Below are 19,050 nucleotides of genomic sequence, written 5' to 3' on the forward strand. Positions count from 1 at the left end.
GATTTTATTATGTTTTTGACTAGAATTTTATATGTCATAAAACATATCATAAAATTACAATTAAAAGCATATTACTTTGATGTAAATCTTTTTGAATGAGTATTCAGGAGGATGTATGGTTAGTGACTCAACTGTTTGGGGAGACTAAGGTTGGACTGTGACAGGATGGAATGAAGTATGATGAGCAAGTAACACCTACCTCATCATTAAAGGGACTAAAGAATGACATGGGGACAAATTTTTCCCCGTTCCCGCAGCAACTCAATTTCCCCGCCCCCATCCCCGTGAGTTTTGTCGCTGTCCCTGTCCCATTGCTAGAAGCTCTGCCTTAACCGCACAAGATTCGTGTTTGAGGCTTGTGCAGATGAGGACGGAGCTCGCAGGGATGGGAAAATGAGTTCCCTTGGGGACGGAGAAAAATTTGTCCCCTTGTCATTCTCTAAAAGGGACAGTAGGGGGTGTTTTTGAACACAGCAGGAAAGAACCTCATCAAGGCATCTCTGCTGCACATGCACCAGCTGCCTCCCCCTAATACTTCTCTTACTGATTGTGTTATGCACACTGAATAGGCTCCAAGGAATCATGCCAAAAAATCAAAATACTGCAAATATTGTTCTGTTTAATAAGTTGTATTCTGGAAATACATGCAGATACTTTAACTCGTGACTCCCCAGTTCAGCATCTTCCTGTTGGCCATGGGAACAGTACTGCTCATCATTACTGTAACAGAAATCCTGTGGTTACTGGCAACCATAAAATGGATTTGCCTATCAGTTTTTGGGGTGGGTTGCCAAAAGGTCACCAGACTTCAAATTTCCTGGCCTTTAGTTGTCAAATATATTTGGAGTATGTATCAGCCACCTTAGCTGTATCTAATGCCTAGAGCAGCAGGCTGAGAACCAAGCAAGCCAGGACTCAAATCCCACTGCTACTCCTTGAGATTTTGGCCGAGTTACTTAACCCTCCACTGCCTCAGATAGAAACTTAGGGCCCCTTTTACGAAGGTGCGCTGGCGTTTTTAGCGCACGCACCGGATTAGCGCGCACTAGCTGAAAAACTACCGCCTGCTCAAGAAGAGGCGGTAGCAGCTAGCACACGCTATTCCGCGCGTTAAAACCCTAACCCGCTTTTGTAAAAGGAGCCCTTAGATTGTAAGCCCTCCAGGGATAGGAAAATAACTACTGTCCCTGAATTTAACTCGCCTGGAGCTACTGCTGAGAAAGGCGCGATCTAAATTCAAATCTAAAATCCAGTACCGCACATATTGTGAAGTGATAAAAAAACACTACAAATATCATTCAAGACCTACAGAGCAATTCTATCGCACCATAAAAGCAGTAACTTCCAGGAGTCGCCTAACAAGGACCTACTTAGGAAAGAAGGTAGCATAAACATTGGTGTGCACACTAAAATATCAATAAACCTATTAAAAAACTAAACAAGATGGATTAATACAGATTGATCCTACACAGGCATTGAGGGACTGATTCTAGAAATGGCATCTTACGGCACTTAGCTTGTAGGCATCGGTCACTGTGGTTGTCAATCAACTGTGTGGCACCATTTATAGAATCACGTTTAATGGCGTCCTACTGGTAGAATTTTCCTGACCTAATTTACAGCGCCTAATACAGATGCCTAGAAATACCTAAGCAGGAACAAACAAACAGAACTGCAGACGTGTACAACAACGTAGGCAAAATTTATTGTGACAAACAAAAAAATATATAAAACCTTTTTACCAAACAGGGGACCCAACACGGTCCGTGTTTCGGACAACCTTCATCAGGGGTCAATGGTAGAAAGGGAAAAAACAAATGTCACAAAAAATAGCAATGGACAAAATTCAGTGGAAAAATCAGACTGTATGTATCGCTGAGTGTCACAAATAATCGTGAAATATCACTAAAATACCTAAGTCAATCATGCCTATTCTCCACCCCTAACTATATCTACTTTTCAGGTAGGTGCCAGGTGCCAGTAGGCACCTTGACTTAGGTATCACTAGCCACTCCACAATGTTCTGCACAAAACTTACATTATTATGTTTTTTAATCTGTTTTTAATGGCATAGTCAACTACCATGCCAATTAAACCAATTAAAATCAATTAAGTTCCAAACAGAAGTTAGTTAACCTTACTGGGTCAGACCAATGGTTCATCTAGCCCAGTAGCCCATCTTTCAAGATGGCCAATCCAAGTCACTAGTACCTGGAAAAACCCCAAAGAGTAGCTACATTCTATGCTACCAATTCAGGGCAAACAGTGGCTTCCCCCATGTCTGTCTCAATAACAGACTATGAACTTTTCCTCCAGAAAATTGTCCGAACGTTCTTAAAACATTAACCACTCTTACCACAACCTCTGACAACGCATTCCAGAGCTTAACTATTTCCTCCTATTGATTTTAAAAGTATTTCCCTGTAACTTCATCAAGTGTCCCCCTAATGTATATAATTTTTGACAGAGTAAAAATCAATCTACTTGTGCCTGTTCTACGCCACTCAGGATTTTATAGACTTCAATCATATCTCCTCTCAGCCGTCTCTTTTCCAAGCTGAAGAGCCCCAACCTTTTAGACTTTCCTCATACAAGAGGAGTTCCATCCCCTTTACCATTTTGGTAACTCTTCTTCAAACTTTTTCTAAATCCACTATATCTTTCTTGAGATAAGGCAATCAGAATTTAATTCAATATTCAAGGTGAGATCATACCATGGAGTTATAACATTCTTAGTCTTGTTAACCATTCCTTTTAAAATAATTCCTAGCATCTTGTTTGCTATTTAGGCTGCTGCCACACATTGGGTGGAAGGTTTCATCGTATTCTCCACAATAACACCTAGATCTTTTTCTAAGGCGCTATCTACCTGAACATCTAAGATTGTGTATGAACTGTGCTAACTTTAAGACGTTACTATAGACACAACTCTTTGTGGATGCCTAACTGTAATGAAGCTAATTTCTCCATCAATAATAATAACTTTATTTTTTCTATACTACCACAATCTTGCGACTTCTAGGTGGTTTACAGTGAAGAGAGCTGTACAATCAGTGAATTACAGTGATTACAGAGTACAATTAGTGAGAAACATTATATTGGCATGTTACAGGGAAGAGGGCTGGTCAGCCAGCGAATTTCAGAATACAAATGGCGAAAACTGACACTGAAAAGTCAGTGAAAAACAGGAAACAATTAGTGAGAATACGCAATATCAACATGTTGAATAATAGATTTTAAAAAGGTGGGGGGTATCTGTCTAGGAGATAAATAGTTTTTTAAAAAAAGGTAGGGGGGTATCTGTCTAGGAGATAAATCTATCGAACAGAGCTTTCTTAATTTCTTTCCGAAAAGTGCCGTAGATCAACCTGGCTCTATTGATGAAATTGCCTAGCCAAATTTGCTGTATGCTAGCTTGAAACTTAAAGGTTCTGTCCATAAAGGACCTGTATTCGCAATCAGTGATTTTTGGATAGGCAAAGAGATTGCGATTTCTGGTTGTCCTCGTGGGGATGTATCAACTGCCTTGATACACTGCTCACCATATAAGATGGGATAAGAGAGATTGTTTGGGGGGGGGAGGGTTTATGTTCCTATGTTTTATGGTAAATTTTATGTATGTTTGCTGCTGGAAACCGCTTATACTAAGCAGTCTATAAATGTTTTAAATAAATAAAACTATGATTTAAGTTATTCTTCCCAATGTGCTTCACTTTGAATTTGTCCACATGGACGCCCAGTCTTCCAATTTCCTAAAGCCTGCCTGCAATTATTCACAATCTGCATGCATTTTAATAACTTTGAAGAGTTTGGTGTCATCTGCAAATTTTATCACCTCACTCATTGTTCCAGTTTCCAAATCATTCATAAATATGTTAAATAGCACCGGACCCAATACAGATCCCTGCGGCACTCCACTATTTGTCCGTCAAGGCCCTTCCCTTTCCTTGTTTAAAAGTAGACTGAAAACCCACCTTTTTGATATAACTTTCAATCCTTAACCCTACTCCTCTGCCCTCCAACCCAGACAGCTGATTAACCGTTCCCCTTAACTGTATCCATGACATCCTGTTTGTCTTTGGGAGGCAGAGCCGAGATTGTGATGTCATAATGCCTCAGTTCACCAATAAGAGCCAACCTCATCCATGATGTCACAATGGCTTGATTGTCCTGTTCTTCCCTCTGCCCTCCAACCCAGCCAGCAGATTAACCATTCCCCTTAACTGTATCCATGGCATCTTGTTTGTCTGTCTTGCCTATTTAGATTGTAAGCTCTTTCGAGACGAGACTGTTTTCTTACTCTTTGTAACTCTGTACAGCGCTGCATGCATCTGGTAGCGCTACACAAATAATTAATAGTAGTAGTAGTAGTAGTAGTATTTACTCTCCTCCATTGAAAAAAAAAATGCCCATTTACCCTTACCCTCTATTTTCTATCCGAGAACCAATTCCTAATCCACAACTGAACACTAACTTCCATCCCGTGACTCTTTAATTTTCTCAGGAGCCTCTCATAAGGAACTTTGTCAAAAGCTTTCTGAAAATGTAGATATACTACATCAACCAGCTCACCTTTATCCACATGTTTATTCACATCTTCAAAGAAGTCAAGCAAATTGGTGAGAACATAAGAACTGCCATCTCCGGATCAGACCTTCGGTCCATCAAGTCCGGCGATCTGCACACCCGGAGGCCCAGCCAGGTGTACACCTGGCATAATTTTAGTCACCCATATCCCTCTATGCCTCTCATAAGGAGATGTGCATCTAGTTTGCTTTTAAATCCTAAAATGGTGGATTCCGCAATAACCTCCTCTGGGAGAGCATTCCAGGTGTCCACCACTCGTTGCGTGAAGCAGAACTTCCTGAAATTTGTCCTGGACTTGTCCCCCCTTAGCTTCAGTCCATGTCCTCTTGTCCGTGTCACATTGGACATTGTAAATAATTTTTTTCCTGCTCTATTTTGTCGATTCCTTTCAGTATTTTGAAAGTCTCGATCATATCCCCTCACAGTCTTCTTTTCTCAGGGAAAAACAATCCCAGTCTCTTAAATCGTTCCTCGTATTCCAAGTTCTCCATATCTTTTATTAGCTTCGTTGCTCGTCTCTGCACCCTCTCCAGCAGTTTTATATCCTTCTTTAGGTTGGGAGACCAATGTTGGACACAGTATTCCAAGTGTGGTCTGACCACTGCTCTATAAAGCGGCATTATAACTTTCTCCGATCTACTCGTGATTCCTTTCTTTATCATGCCTAACATTCTATTTGCTTTCTTTGCCGCTGCCACGCATTGTGCCGAAGGTTCAGGGTCCTATCTATCAGTACACCCAGGTCCTTTTCTTGTTCACTCTTACTCAGAGTTGCACCTGACATTCTATACTCGTGTTCCTTGTTCTTTCTGCCTAAATGCATCACTTTGCACTTTTCCACATTAAACTTCATCTGCCATTTCTCCAACTGACACAAGTCACTCTGGAGTTCCTTGCTATCCTTCTGCGATCTGATTGCCCGGCATAACTTTGTGTCGTCTACAAACTTGATGATCTCACTGGATGTTCCTTCTTCTACGTCATTGATGAAAATATTAAATAAGATGGGCCCAAGTACCGAGCCCTGGGGCACACCGCTAGTCACTTTCTCCCAGTCTGAGAACTTCCCATTTATGCCCACTCTCTGCTTTCTGTTCTCCAGCCATTTGCCTATCCATCTTAGTATATCTCCCTCTATTCCATGGCTTTGTAGTTTCCTGAGAAGTCTTTCATGTGGAACCTTGTCGAACGTTTTCTGGAAGTCCAAGTATATTATGTCCACCGGTTCTCCACTATCAATTTGTTTGTTCATGGTCTCAAAAAATTGAATTAAATTCGTCAAACATGATTTCCCTTTTCTGAAGCCATGTTGACTGGCTCTCATCAGGTCGTGTGTATCCAAGTGCCAGACTATGCTATCTTTAATCAGTGTTTCAATCATCTTTTCAGGGAAAGACGTAAGACTCACAGGTCTGTAGTTGCCCAGTTCTCCTCTTGATCCTTTTTTGAAAATTGGCGTGACGTTCGCTATCTTCCAATCGTCCGGTATCTGTCCAGTTCTAATTGACAGGTTGGCAAGTTTTTGCAAAAGCTCTCTGATTTCAACTTTCAGTTCTTTTAAGACTCTCGGGTGCAGGTCCAGGGGATTTGTCGCTTTTAAGATTGTCGATCTGGTAGTATATCTGGTCCAAGTCCACTTCTACTGTGGTGAGGCTGTCCTCTATTACTCCTTTGAACACTTTCACTGCTTCTGGTATTGTTGCAGTGTCCTCCTTCGTAAAGACAGACGCAAAGAAGGAATTTAGTCTGTCTGCAATTTGTTTGTCCTCCTTGATGTACCCTTTTCTTCCCTGGTCATCCAGAGGTCCCACCGCCTATTTCGCAGGTTTTTTTCCTTTTACATATCTAAAGAAGGGCTTGAAATTTTTGGCCTCTTGTGCTATTTTCTTCTCATAGTCCTTTTTGGCATCCCTCACCACCTTGTGACATTTCTTCTGATCATCTTTGTGTTTGTTCCAAGCTTCGGTTGTTTTCGTGCGTTGCCATTTTTTAAAGCAGTCCTTCTTTTCTTTTATGGCTGCCTTCACCTCTCTAGTAAGCCATAACGGTTCTCCTTTCTTTGGAAATCCGCTGAATGTTGAGATTTTGTGCTTCCGTGATAGTATTTTTCAGTAGGGACCATGCATGATCTACCATTTTAATTTCGTCCATCTTTTTCTTGAGCCATTGTTCACCACGGCTCTCATGCTATCGTATCTTCCCTTTTTAAAGTTTAAGGTCGTGGTTAAGGTTTTAGTATGTTTCCCTTTCCCAATGTCAAGTTTAAAGTTGATCATGTTGTGATCGCTCGTCCCCAGTGGGACCGTGACTTCTACTCCTTTTGTCGGTCCCATAATGCCATTTAGGACCAAGTCCAAGGTGGCGTTTCCTCTTGTTGGCTCTCCCACCATTTGTTCCAGGAAGCAGTCCCCTAGTGCTTCCAGGAACTTGGCCTCCTTGCCACAGTTTGAGGTTCTCAGGTTCCAGTCTATCCCCGGGAAATTGAAGTCTCCCATGATTATTACATTACCTGTCTTACATTCTTGTTTAATTTCCTCTATCATTTCTGAATCTGTCTCCTCCGTTTGTCCTGGGGGTTGATAGTAAAGGCCAATTTTTGTGTCTGCACAATTGTGTCTAGGAATCTTGATTCTCTCTTTAAAAGTAGCAGCAGTGTCGGAGGGTATCACAGTGCCACGGAAAGGAGAAGGAGGAGGTCCTAGTTGGAGTCTCGTATGCCAGGTGCCCATGGGAAGAAAAAGAAACAGGATCAGATGGGATTTGATATGCTGCTTTTCTGTGGTTATAATCAAAATGGTTTACATATTATATACAAGTACTTATTTGTATAAGTATATAAATAAATAGATAAATAAGAGAGAACTGCTATTGGGCAGGCCTAACTTCAAATGCATAATTTATTCATATAGGGATAAATTCTATATAGGTTGCTCAAAGTTAGATGTCATAAAACTGAATGCTAAGCGCAGTTGCACTCCAAAAAACTGTTATAAGTCTGCAGTTACGCTCAAAACTTTAAGCCAGGCACCAGAGCCTTCCCTCTGCCTTGTGCAAAAGTGGCATCAGAGGGGCAGGGATGTAGCAGAGGGAAGGCTCTGGTCAGCCACAGAAAACATGTATAAATCACTGCCACTGCCGGGACCCTCAAGGAGGGTGAAGGTAGACCAAGGAGGAAATTTGAGAGAGGGGATGTGCGACTATGGGCAGAGTAGAGGGAAGAGAGAGGGTGGGGCCTAGAGAGAACAGTGATCTTGGTGCCCTTTATCACTGGTTCGCTGAGCCAGTGCCTCACCTAGGTTGAGCTGACCCAGCACACAGATGACCTGTTATAAAATTAGCTTCCATGTGTCAAGATTGCAGAAGGTTTTGCTTAGTACATCTAGCTCTAAGACTGTCAAAATGCTGAAATAATAAGTGCACATCTATGAAAGAATTCAGAGTTTCATATCCAAATATAATTCACAGTTCTTGGCCTTGTCATTGGTTTAAATAAACTCACCCTCAATCTTATATCATATTACTTTTCCCCAAACAGAAAAATGCTACATGAGAGCCTTAAGTAACCTTTTTTTATGATTATTTTAAGCATAGCTGAAGCTAGGAACCATTTGTGAAGGAGAATGAAATGTTCTCATAGATATAGAGAGAGCAGAGGACTGATGAGTAGGTGACAGGTCATGTATCCCAAGCCACAAATGAACTCGATAAGAAAGCATTAACCCGGCCAAAAGCATTTTCTGTTCTTTCTCAATGTGTCCTTGTCACAAGTCATGATGAGGAATGCAACAGACTTCACAGTTTCAGAGGAATCTGATTAGAGACACAATGGGGCTCATTTTCAAAAGAGAAAAATGACCCAAAAATCTCTAAGTGGCATTTGGACATATTTACTAAAACGTCCAAATTGCCATTTTTTAAATGGTTTTCTATGTTGTTTGTCTGAAGTGCATCTAAATCTCAAGGGGCTGTGTCGGGGGCATGTTTTGGGCAGGATTAGGGTGGACTTGTGATTTGGACATTTTTCTGCAATCATGTAACACTGCAGAAACAATTCAGGGCAAAACTTGGACATTTGAGGCTAGACCTGTTTCAATAACAACTAATTGCCAAAAAAAAAAAAGTGGCCAAACTGATCAAATAACTGCTGGAGACATGAAGGCTTAGCCCTTCCTTGCTCCCTCAGTGGTTACTGACCCCTTCCCATCTCCTAAAGATGTGAAGGAAACATCACACTTTCCACAAGTTATGGGCTATATGATAGCTTCACATGTTATGGTCAGTCCTAATAGAGTAGCACGCAGTTCTCTGGAATAGCCTGGTGGTCGGTGCAGTGGATGGGGAACCAAAGCCCATATCCCACTCTAACTAGTACACTTGTGGAAAGTGTGAACCCTAATCTACTGACTTATACAATATAATACAATCTTTATTTATATCGCCAGTACCTCAAAGACGTTCACAGCGGTTTACAAAAAACAAACTAGTTAATACAAAAATTGTGAATTGGTTATCCTACAATTAAGGATGGTTTTGCCTTAAATTAAAAGCTGTCTCAGTAGAGAACTTAAAAAGTTGTGGTATATAATCTGGAGTATCCCCATAGTGAGTTGGTTGTGGATGAGTTTTGGAGGGTTTAGCATACAGTGTAAGGGGGTTTATGGTGAGATGTACAGTATACCTGGGACCTTTTATGTTAAGTTCACTGCAGTGCCCCCCTGGGGTTCCCCACTGCTCTGCCGTCATGTTTTCGATGCCAGACACAATGGCTGTTTTTTTGTGTGGGTTTTTATTTGGACTTTTTTATTTATGGTTCTAAAAAATAGATGCACTGAGGACAAACATCTAGGAAATGGCCATTTTGGGGGAAAAGACATTTTTCTGGTTTGAAAATGGTCATTTTCTCTACTGGATTTTTGAATGTTTATCTCAAAAAAATCCAAAATCAGATTTAAATATCATATTGAAAATGCTCCTCCATGTGAACCCGGCCCCTGAAACTGGACTGCGACAACTATCTGTTTCCCTGGATCGGCAGCATGGAATGTTACTACTATCTAAGTTTTTGACAGATACTTATAACCTGGATTGACCACTGTGAAGACGGGATACTGGGCTCCGAGCACAAGAACAGATTGAGGAGGGCGAAGCTGGGGTGGAAAAGAGGCGTGACTCAGGTGGAATGGGACGGGGCTGGATGGAACTGGGCAGGCCTGGGGGCGGGGCCATGGGTCCAAATTTTACACTAGTAAAATCTGGTAATCCTAGCTAATTCTTATGTTCTCACATAAACCACCCAAACTGGGATCTGAATTGATGTCCTGAAGATAAAATATTCTGTAATGCTGTGACTGATCCCCTGAGCTGACCAAAATAAATGCTACAGGAAATGTTAATCCAGGAGTCTGAAACATTAAGGACTCCTTTTAAAAAAGGCACGTTAGGGCCTTAACGCACAAAATAGTGCACGCCATGCCATGCCTCTTGAGCAGGCGGTAGTTTTTCGGCTAGCGCACGGTATGCGCTAAAAATGCTAGTGCACCTTCGTAAAAGGAGCCCTAAATATCAATGTTATATAGATTGTGATCAGAGAAAGTGCTTAGACCCACTTCTAGTGCAGATGTTTGGCTAAAGCTTTTTCTAGCCTGAACCTGTTTCTTTCCTTTTTCAACAAGGCATAGCCATAACTAGAGCGCTCTCTTTGTACAATCTCTATCTCAATGCCAAAATATGCACAGTTACCTGCATCTGAGACAAAGACGCCTCTCTTGTACCAGTACTGTAAGCTCACTGCCTGCAGTGTTCAGATGGAGATCAAGTAACAATGGCAGTCAGCCTGCAAAGGCAAATCAGAGAAACTGTGATATTTACAGGCACCAGAAAACTATTTTCATTTGGAGATGTCATCAAATACTAATATCTTGCTCCATCTATTCTGTAAGGTGTTCCACCCCTCCTTTCACACAGAGGAGGAGGGCAGTGGCCTATTCAAAGAGCAGTAAAATAATCTACACCACAGCAAGTCAATGTTCTGTGCATTCCAAGACCGTACAGACATATCTGGGATGGATGCCATGGCAACTTTTCAATGCTTGGACGGCACATGAAAGGAGGAGAGGCCTAAGAACAATGTTAACTGTTTTGGTCCAATTGCAATTATTATCTCACTATAATAAAGCTTATCTATTCTACAAAAGCAGTCTGCTTCAGAGTCAACACTGCCAGGTAGCTTGAATTGTAATGCAGACAGAATGGGTTTTCCTGATTGGCTACAGCAATGGGTTTGCAAGAAGTAGGGTGTGAGGGGGGGGGGGGAGAGGGAAGATGGAGAGGAAATAGGCATCCACTAAATAATTTATTGTTTGGGGGGAATTAGAAGCTGTAAAGCCTACCTTAGAACATATTTTTGCTACTTGGGTTTGTTTGTTTTTTTAATGGCAATGCTGGAATTTGTGGCTATGCATAATGGTCAAGCATCAAGTAAGCAATAACAGATCAATATCCAAAATGCTGCAGAGCTCCATCAGTCAGCTAGTTTCCAGCTGAAAATGGGCTTAAATCTACCTGGCTTTCACTGCACCTAATGACAGCTAAATTAGCCAGCTAGAGCTGAAAATTTGCACTACCATCCATCTTTTAATTCATGCACCCTGAATTGCTTCTAAATAGACACTCTGCTGCGTAGAGGTTTCCCCCAAAAGGTCTTACCTGCTGATTTCAATGTTCTTCATCTGATAATCAGCTCAAGTGCACAGCTGACGCTCCCCTGTTGGGCAGCATTACTGAATTACAAATCAGGGCACGATGCTTAAAGACTCAAGAGAGAAGGAAACTCTACCGCGAATCTAGCACTGAAAAACTGCTGCGGTATTTTACATGAAACAAAACATACCTTGGAATCCCTAAGGGTAGAAATTCCATGTTTAAAGGGGAAAAGGAAAGTGACAGGAGTGTACTAACGTCCTCCTGGCCAGGAAGAACAGACAGATGCTGAAATGTTATCAAAAATTAGGGTGGCTAACGAACTGGATAACACAGTAATAATGGGTGATTTCAATTACCCCAAAATCGACTGGGTAAATGTAACATCAAGGCATGCTAGGGAGGTCAAATTCTTTCATGAAATCAAGGCCTGCTTTATGGAAGAGCTGGGTCAGGAACCTACAAAAGACAAAGCAATTCTAGACCTAGTTCTTAGTAGATAGCATAATTTGCTGCAGGAGGTAATGGTGCTGTGGCCACGTGATAACAGTGATCATAACAAGATTAGATTTGATATAATCTCTGGTGTAAGTGCACATAAGGAATTCAAAACAATAGCATTAAACTTTTAAAAAGGAGACTATGATAACATGAGAAGAATGGTAAAAATAAATAAATAAATAAATTAAAAAAAGCAGCTGCAAAGATCAGTAAGTTACATCATGTGTGGAAGTTATTCAAAAATACCATCCAGGAAGCCCAGACCAAATATATTCCATGTATTAAAAAAGGAGGAAGGAAGACCAAATGAAAGCCAGCATGGTTAATGAGTGAGGTGAAAGAAGCTATTAGACCAAAAAAGGAAATCCTTTAGAAACTGAAGGAAAGATCTGATTGAAAATAATAGGAAACAGCATAAGAAATGGCAAGTCAAATCCAAGGCACTGATCAGGAAGACAAAAAGAGACCTTGAAAAGAAGATTGTACTGGAGGCAAAAACACACAGTCACATCTTTTTTTTAGATATAATAAAAGCAAGAAGCCAGGAAAAGAATCAGTTGGACTACTAGATTACCAAGGGGTAAAAGGGGCACTCAAGGAAGACAAGTCCATAGCAGAGAGATTAAATTAATTCTTTGCTTCGGCCTTTACTTAGGAAAATGTGGGGGGAGATACTAGTGCCAGAAATGGTATTTCATGCTGATGAGTCAGAGATTTGTTTCAGTTCCTCTAACACTGGAAGATGTAATGGGGCAATTTGACAAATTAAAGAGTAGCAAACCGCCTGGACTGGATGGTATACATCCTATTGATCAAATCAAAAAATGAACCTGCAGACCTATTGTTAATAATTTGTAATTTATCTTTAAAATCTAGCATGGTACCAGAAGACTGGAGGGTGGCCAACATAATACCAATTTTTAAAAAGGGTTCCAGAGATGATCTGGGAAATTATAGACCGGTGAATCTGAGGTCAGTACTGGGCTAAATAGTAGAGACTGTTATAAAGAATAAAATTACAGAGCATGTATATAAACATGGATTAATGAAAGAAAATCAACATGGATTTAGTCAAGGGAAATCTCGCCTCACCAATCTACTACATTTCTTCGAAGGGGTAAATAAAAAGGTGGATAAAGGCAAACTGGTCGATATTGTGTATCTGAATTTTCAAAAGGTATTTGACAAAGTGCCTCATGAAAGACTTCTGAGGAAATTAGAAAAAGTCATGGGATAGGAGGTAATGTCCTATTATGAATCAAGAACTGGTTAAAAGATAGAAAATAGAAAGTAGGGTTAAATAGTCCATATTCTCAATGGAGAAGGGTAAATAGTGGGGTTCTCCAGGGTCTATGTTGGGACTGCTGCTTTTAAACATATTTATCAATGTTCTAGAGATGGGAATAACTACTGAGATACTTAACTCCCTCCTTTACAAAGATATACCCCCTCCTTTACAGTGGTGACAGCTTGGACTCTCATCGGAATTCTATGAGCGTTGGAGTTATTACCACGGTGGCTGGTGCTAAAAAAGCTAGCGTGGCTTTGTAAAGGAGGGGGTATATTTGCTGATGACACACAGTTATTCAAAGTTGTTAAATCGCAAGAGGATTCTGAAAAATTGCAAAAGGACCTTGTGAGACTTGGAGACTAGGCATCGAAATGGCAGGCGACGTTTAATGTGAGCAAGAGCAAAGTGATGCATGTGTGAAAGAAGAACCCTAATTATAGTGATGCAGGGTTCCATGTTAGGAGTCGCTGCCCAGGAAAAGGATTGTCGAGTATAAGTTGAAACCCTCAACTCAATGTGCAGTGGCAACTAAGAAAGCAAATAAAATGTTAGGAATTATCAGGAAAGGAATAGAAAGCAAAGATGAAAATGTTCTAATAATGCCCTATTATCACTCCATGGTGCGTGCAATTCTGGTCACCACATCTCAAAACAGATTCAGAGAAGGACAACAAAAATGATAAAAGGCTTGGAACTACTTCCCTTTGACAAAAGGCTAAAGCGATTAGGGCTCTTCAGCTTGGAAAAGAGATGGCTTGGGGAGATATAATAGAGGTCTATAAGATACTGAATGGGTAGATGTGAATCGCTTGTTTGCTCTTTCCAAAAGTATTAGTAACTTCATTGCATGTCCCCTAATCCTTTTTTTTTTTTTTTTTGAGTTCAATAGTTTTTTATTGAGTATTTTTAGAAAATACAGGAAGCAGTTCAAATACATGAAGTCAAAATAAAGTTTTCTGTATAAAGAGCATATAAATCTATATTTAACTATAGAGGAACATAACAGTGAGAAAGGTTCCTACTATTAGAACTGCATGTGAAGAGAATATAAGAAGAAAGTGAGGGAGAACAACAGAAAAAAGGGAGAAAGATGAAAGAAAAATAAAGAAAAGGAAATTAAAGAAAAGGAAGACAGGAGTGTCTACGAAGCAGAACATACATAGGTATCTAGGAATGACCAAGGTGATTTGTTAAACTTCAAGTTCGTGAGGGTTCTGGATCCAAATGAATTCAGATAGCTTCCTATTTAGCCATTGAAAAAATGACTTCCGGCATAGAAGAGGAAGCATAGAGAGAATGTAATTGATTTGAGGGGCCAAAGTCATTTTGACGGCTGTTATTCTACCCCACCAGGATAGAAAAAGTGGAGACCATCGAGATGTAGTATTTAGTACTATATTTTTGACTTTGGATATATTAAGATCTTGAGCATATACCGGATCTTTATGTATTAAGATCCCCAAGTATTTCACAGCTTCATGCGACCATGAGAAGGAAAAGTGAGCTAGATCTGAGGGAAGAATATTATCGTTCAGAGGGAAGATCTCTGATTTCTCCCAATTAACAGAATAACCAGAGAGGAGAGAATATTGAGTGACAATTTGAATAAGGTGAGGAAGAGAGACTAGAGGGTTCCTAAGAAAGAGTAAAACATCATCAGCATAAGCTGCTAATTTGAAGTCTCTATTAGAGGAGGGAATGCCTTTGATTAAGCTGAAAGGAAGGGCTCCAACACTAATCCTAAGTCGTAGATTTAAAACAAACTGTACAAAATATTTCTTCACTCAACTTGTAATTAAATTCTGGAATTCATTGTCAAAGAATGGGGTTCTTTTACTAAGGCGCGTTAGCCGTTTTAGCCTGCGCTAAACGCTAACGTGATCATAAACAAAAGTCCGTAAGTCATTATTAAGATGGATACGGGGAAATCCATTGCTTATTTCTAGAATAAGCAGCACCAAATCTGGTTGACTTTCTGGGATCAGTATTTGTGACCTGGGTTAGCCACTGTTGGAAACAGGATACTAGGCTTAATGGACCTTTGGTCAGTCCCAGTATAGCAACTCTTATGAGGTGGTGTGATTGAAGATTAATAGAGCACTGAGGGGGGTATTTTATTAGCAATTTTGCACAATGAAAAGAAGAATTATAAAAAATATATTAAAAAATACAAAAGAATTCATTAAAAATTGGATCGATGGAGACCTTGGCAATCAGAAGTATGCTGTGCCCGATTGCATTCTGAAGATCCATACAAAAATGTATAGAAATTTATATAAACAATTCATGGAGTAGTTTGCAAAACAGTCTCTTTAAAGCGTGAATGAGTCCAGTATTTGGATATATTTTTGAATTAGTACTTTCAGATATCAGATTTGCATATTAAGTACTTAGCTGAGTGGCCTTGACTTTTTTTCAGCTTATAAAATAATGAGCATGCAAATTCATGTTGTGCTTAAATCACAACAAATCTGCAGCTCAGCAACCAATGTCAACTTTTCTGTCAGTCTACAAAAAACATAAGAGTATAAAAACAACTCTCACTCGCACATCCAAAAAGATCAACCAATAAAGTGGAAGATAATATAGCATGGGACAACACCCTTACAGACACATATATAAATTTTATTCTTTATTTATTGTCAATTATAACATTTTTTTAACATTTTTTGAAGAGCATCAGAGTAAGAGGATTAATGAACAAGGTTCATAGGGAAATAGCAGAGAAGAGCCCTAACAAACCATTCAAAGCTCAAAAGAATCCACACTCTCACTTGCTCTTTAGCTGTGTAAATACTACATGTCACAATAGCTAGAATGTCCACGTGTCCAACATATACAAAATTGTACTTTAAAAAAATAAAATCCAGCTAAAGGCCTGGCCCTTCCAGAGGCTCACCTAGCTAGGCCAAGCCCATTCAGAGGCTCCCCTAGCTAGACCAGGCCAGGCCCGTCTCAACTGGTGACCCCACAGCTAGACCAGGCCAGGCTGGCCTCCCCAGAAAAAGGCCTGGTGGTTTAGTGTTGACTAGAATTACCAGACATCCAGATTTACCTGGACATGTTCTCTTTTTAGAGGACTGTCCAGGTGTCCAGACAGCTTCCTAGACTGGAGGAAGTTTGTCTGCATTTGTGACACACTCGCTCCAGTCCAGCCCTCACCCTGGAGTTGGGAGTCTCCCCTGTCCTCAGTACCTTCTCTGGTGCTGCAATTTCACAAAATTATGGGCAGCCGGCAGCTTTAGCAACAGGATCCTGCTGCCGTTGGCCTGCCCCAGAAGCCTTTGCTTTGCAGCGTTCTGCCTATGCAGAAACAGGAAATGCTGTAGAGTGAAGGCTTCTGAGGCAGGCCAATGGCAGCAGTATCCTGTTGCTAACGCTGCCGGCTGCCGAACTTTTGAAACTGTAGTGCCGGTGGAGGTACTGGGGAGACTCAGAGAGCCATACCTGACTTCGGGATGACCCGGGGGGGGCTGGAGAGAGACTATCAGGAGGCAGGGGCGGGGCTCATGTCCTCTTTTTTTGATTTAACAAATATGGTAACCTTAGACCTGACCCACTACTCATAGGTACCTATCTGTTGGAAGCAGGAGCAACACTCATTCATTCCTGCTTCTTCCAGCTGCCTTCTTTAAAATGGTGCTTAAAAAGATACAAAAAAGGAGGCAAAAAATGTCAATAAGGACTCTATGAGTGTGTCTGTCAGCTAATCACTCCTAACAAACCAAACCACACAGGTACCAAATATCAATTGAAGTACCATTTCTTTAAAATGGTGGCACTAGGTAGGGCCTAAATGCCATATAAGAGAGAAACTCCCTTACATAAAATACAATACAATTATGTTCTTATATCCCACATAATATCTGAGCAGCTCAATACAGGTAACAAATCACAAGAGGCTACAAACCCTCCAGAAATAAATTACATATATGAAATAAACAAATTTTAAATTAAAAGTACATTTGGCCTCTAACAGATATTTCCTAAAAAGATCTGATTTTACCAACTTTCTAAAGATTTAATAATCCATTCTTCATCTCACCCCCCCAAAAAAAAGGGAAATCAAATCATTCCAAGTTATCGCTGCTTGATAAACAAAAGAGGATGCAAAAACTTTGGTTGATTTAATATCCTTAACAGAAGAACAGTGGAATTTCCGATAATTTCTAAGACCAAATTCATTCGATCGCATAGATGGCACAAGTAAATGTATCAGATATTGAGGGGCCAATCCATGATAGATTCTAAATACTATCATGCATAATTTAAATTGAATCCTGTCTTTCACAGGCAACCAGTATGAAAAGATTAGAAAAGGGGTCAATATGATCATATTTTCTGATGGAACAGATGATTTGAACAGCGGCATTCTCCACCGTCTGCAGACTCTTCAGCAAAGACTTAGAGCAGTGGTCAAGCTGAGACACTATAAGAGCTTGCACTACCAATATGAGTTTTTGTACACTCTGGAATTTCCTGATTCTTTTTAGTTTCTTCAACATAAAAAATGATCTCTTAACCATACCATTAACCTGATTTTCCATGCAGAGCTGCTTATCTACGGTACCTGATTTTTGCAGAAGAATCAAAGCTAGGTAGTACTTAGGCCCCTCCCAATGTATCTCACATTGCACCAGGGCAGGATTAATTTGTCAAGGGCCCCTAGGCACACAAGTACACTGGGCCCTCTGCCCTGCCCCACCCCACCATGCGCCCAGGCGGAAACAGGAAGCTGCATCAGAGGGAAGCTTTGGGCATGCAGTACCGCTTGCACAATTACAGTTCCTATTGCCTTTCTTACCCGCGTTGCTTGCTTGTCTTACTTTCCGTCGATGGGGGGGGGGGGCACGTTGCCGATCGATGCTGGAGGGGCCCATCACCGTTTGGAAAAAAGAATGTTAATGCCCTCCTTCATCGGGCCCCCCTGACCATTTCGTGGCCTAGGCATGTGCCTACTTGGCCTATTGGTTAATCCTGCCCTGCATTGCACCAGATGGGAGTGGGCATCGCCATTTTGAAGATGATGATGCTCATTGGTGTATTAATCTTGCCTTCTACTAGGGAGATATGGAGGGGTCTGGGATGTTGAGGGGGGATTCTGATAGGCCACCTTGGACTACAAGGGCATTTTTGGACAGGAAGAAAAGAGGGAGGTAAAGGCAGGAGGGGGCCACCAGACCACTTGGGAATTTTTTCTTTATTAGAAGAGAGAGGGAAGGAGGGAGGAGGGGTAAGGTTGGATTCGGTCAGCATAGTTGAGCTGAAGGGGGGGTGCCACTAGACACCTGCTCCTGTCTTCCAACCCTTCTATGCTGGCCAGCCCAAAGGTAACTGACATCCTAGATGAATCTGCTTACATATTTTGATAGACAAAATGGTAAAGGGTTTGAACAAAAAGAGGTATGAGAAGAGACTGGAAGACCTAAATATGTATACTCTAGAGGAGAGGAGGACAGGGGAGATATAATACAGACGTTTAAATACTTGAAAGGTATTAATATAGAAACAAATTTCTTCCAAAGAAGAGAAAATGTAAAACTAGAGGGCATAAATTGATGTTGCAGGGAGGAAGACTCAGGAGCAATCTTAGGAAATTCTTTTTCATGGAGAAGGTGGTAGATGCCTGGAATGCCCTCCCAAGGGAAATGGTGGAGAGGAAAATGGTAATGAAATTTTAAAAAGCGTGGGATAAACATAGAGGATCTCTAATTAGAAAACGAAGGATGTAAATTAAAGAACTAAGGCCGATATTGGACAGACCTGCACGGTCTGTGTCCCATATATGATGATTCGGTGTAGGGGGCTGGGGAGGGCATCAATGGGAATTCCACTAATGTGGAACATGAGGCTGTTACTGGCCAGACTTTACAGTAGATATCCTGCAAACAACAGGATGGTTAAATAGGCTGGAGTGAGCTTGGACAGCAACTTCAGCATTTGGAACCTAGGATAATACCAGACTTTACAGT

The 19,050-nt window shown here is 40.9% G+C and overlaps 1 protein-coding gene across 2 annotated transcripts in view; it reads right to left on the bottom strand.

The window, feature by feature from the left end:
- TMEM178A (transmembrane protein 178A) overlaps positions 1-19,050 on the bottom strand; it is a 100,293-nt gene that overhangs the window by 72,318 nt on the left and 8,925 nt on the right. The gene's annotated exons all lie outside the window — the stretch shown is intronic.

This window comes from Geotrypetes seraphini, chromosome 3 (assembly GCF_902459505.1).
Source record: "Geotrypetes seraphini chromosome 3, aGeoSer1.1, whole genome shotgun sequence".
Lineage (NCBI taxonomy): Eukaryota > Metazoa > Chordata > Amphibia > Gymnophiona > Dermophiidae > Geotrypetes > Geotrypetes seraphini.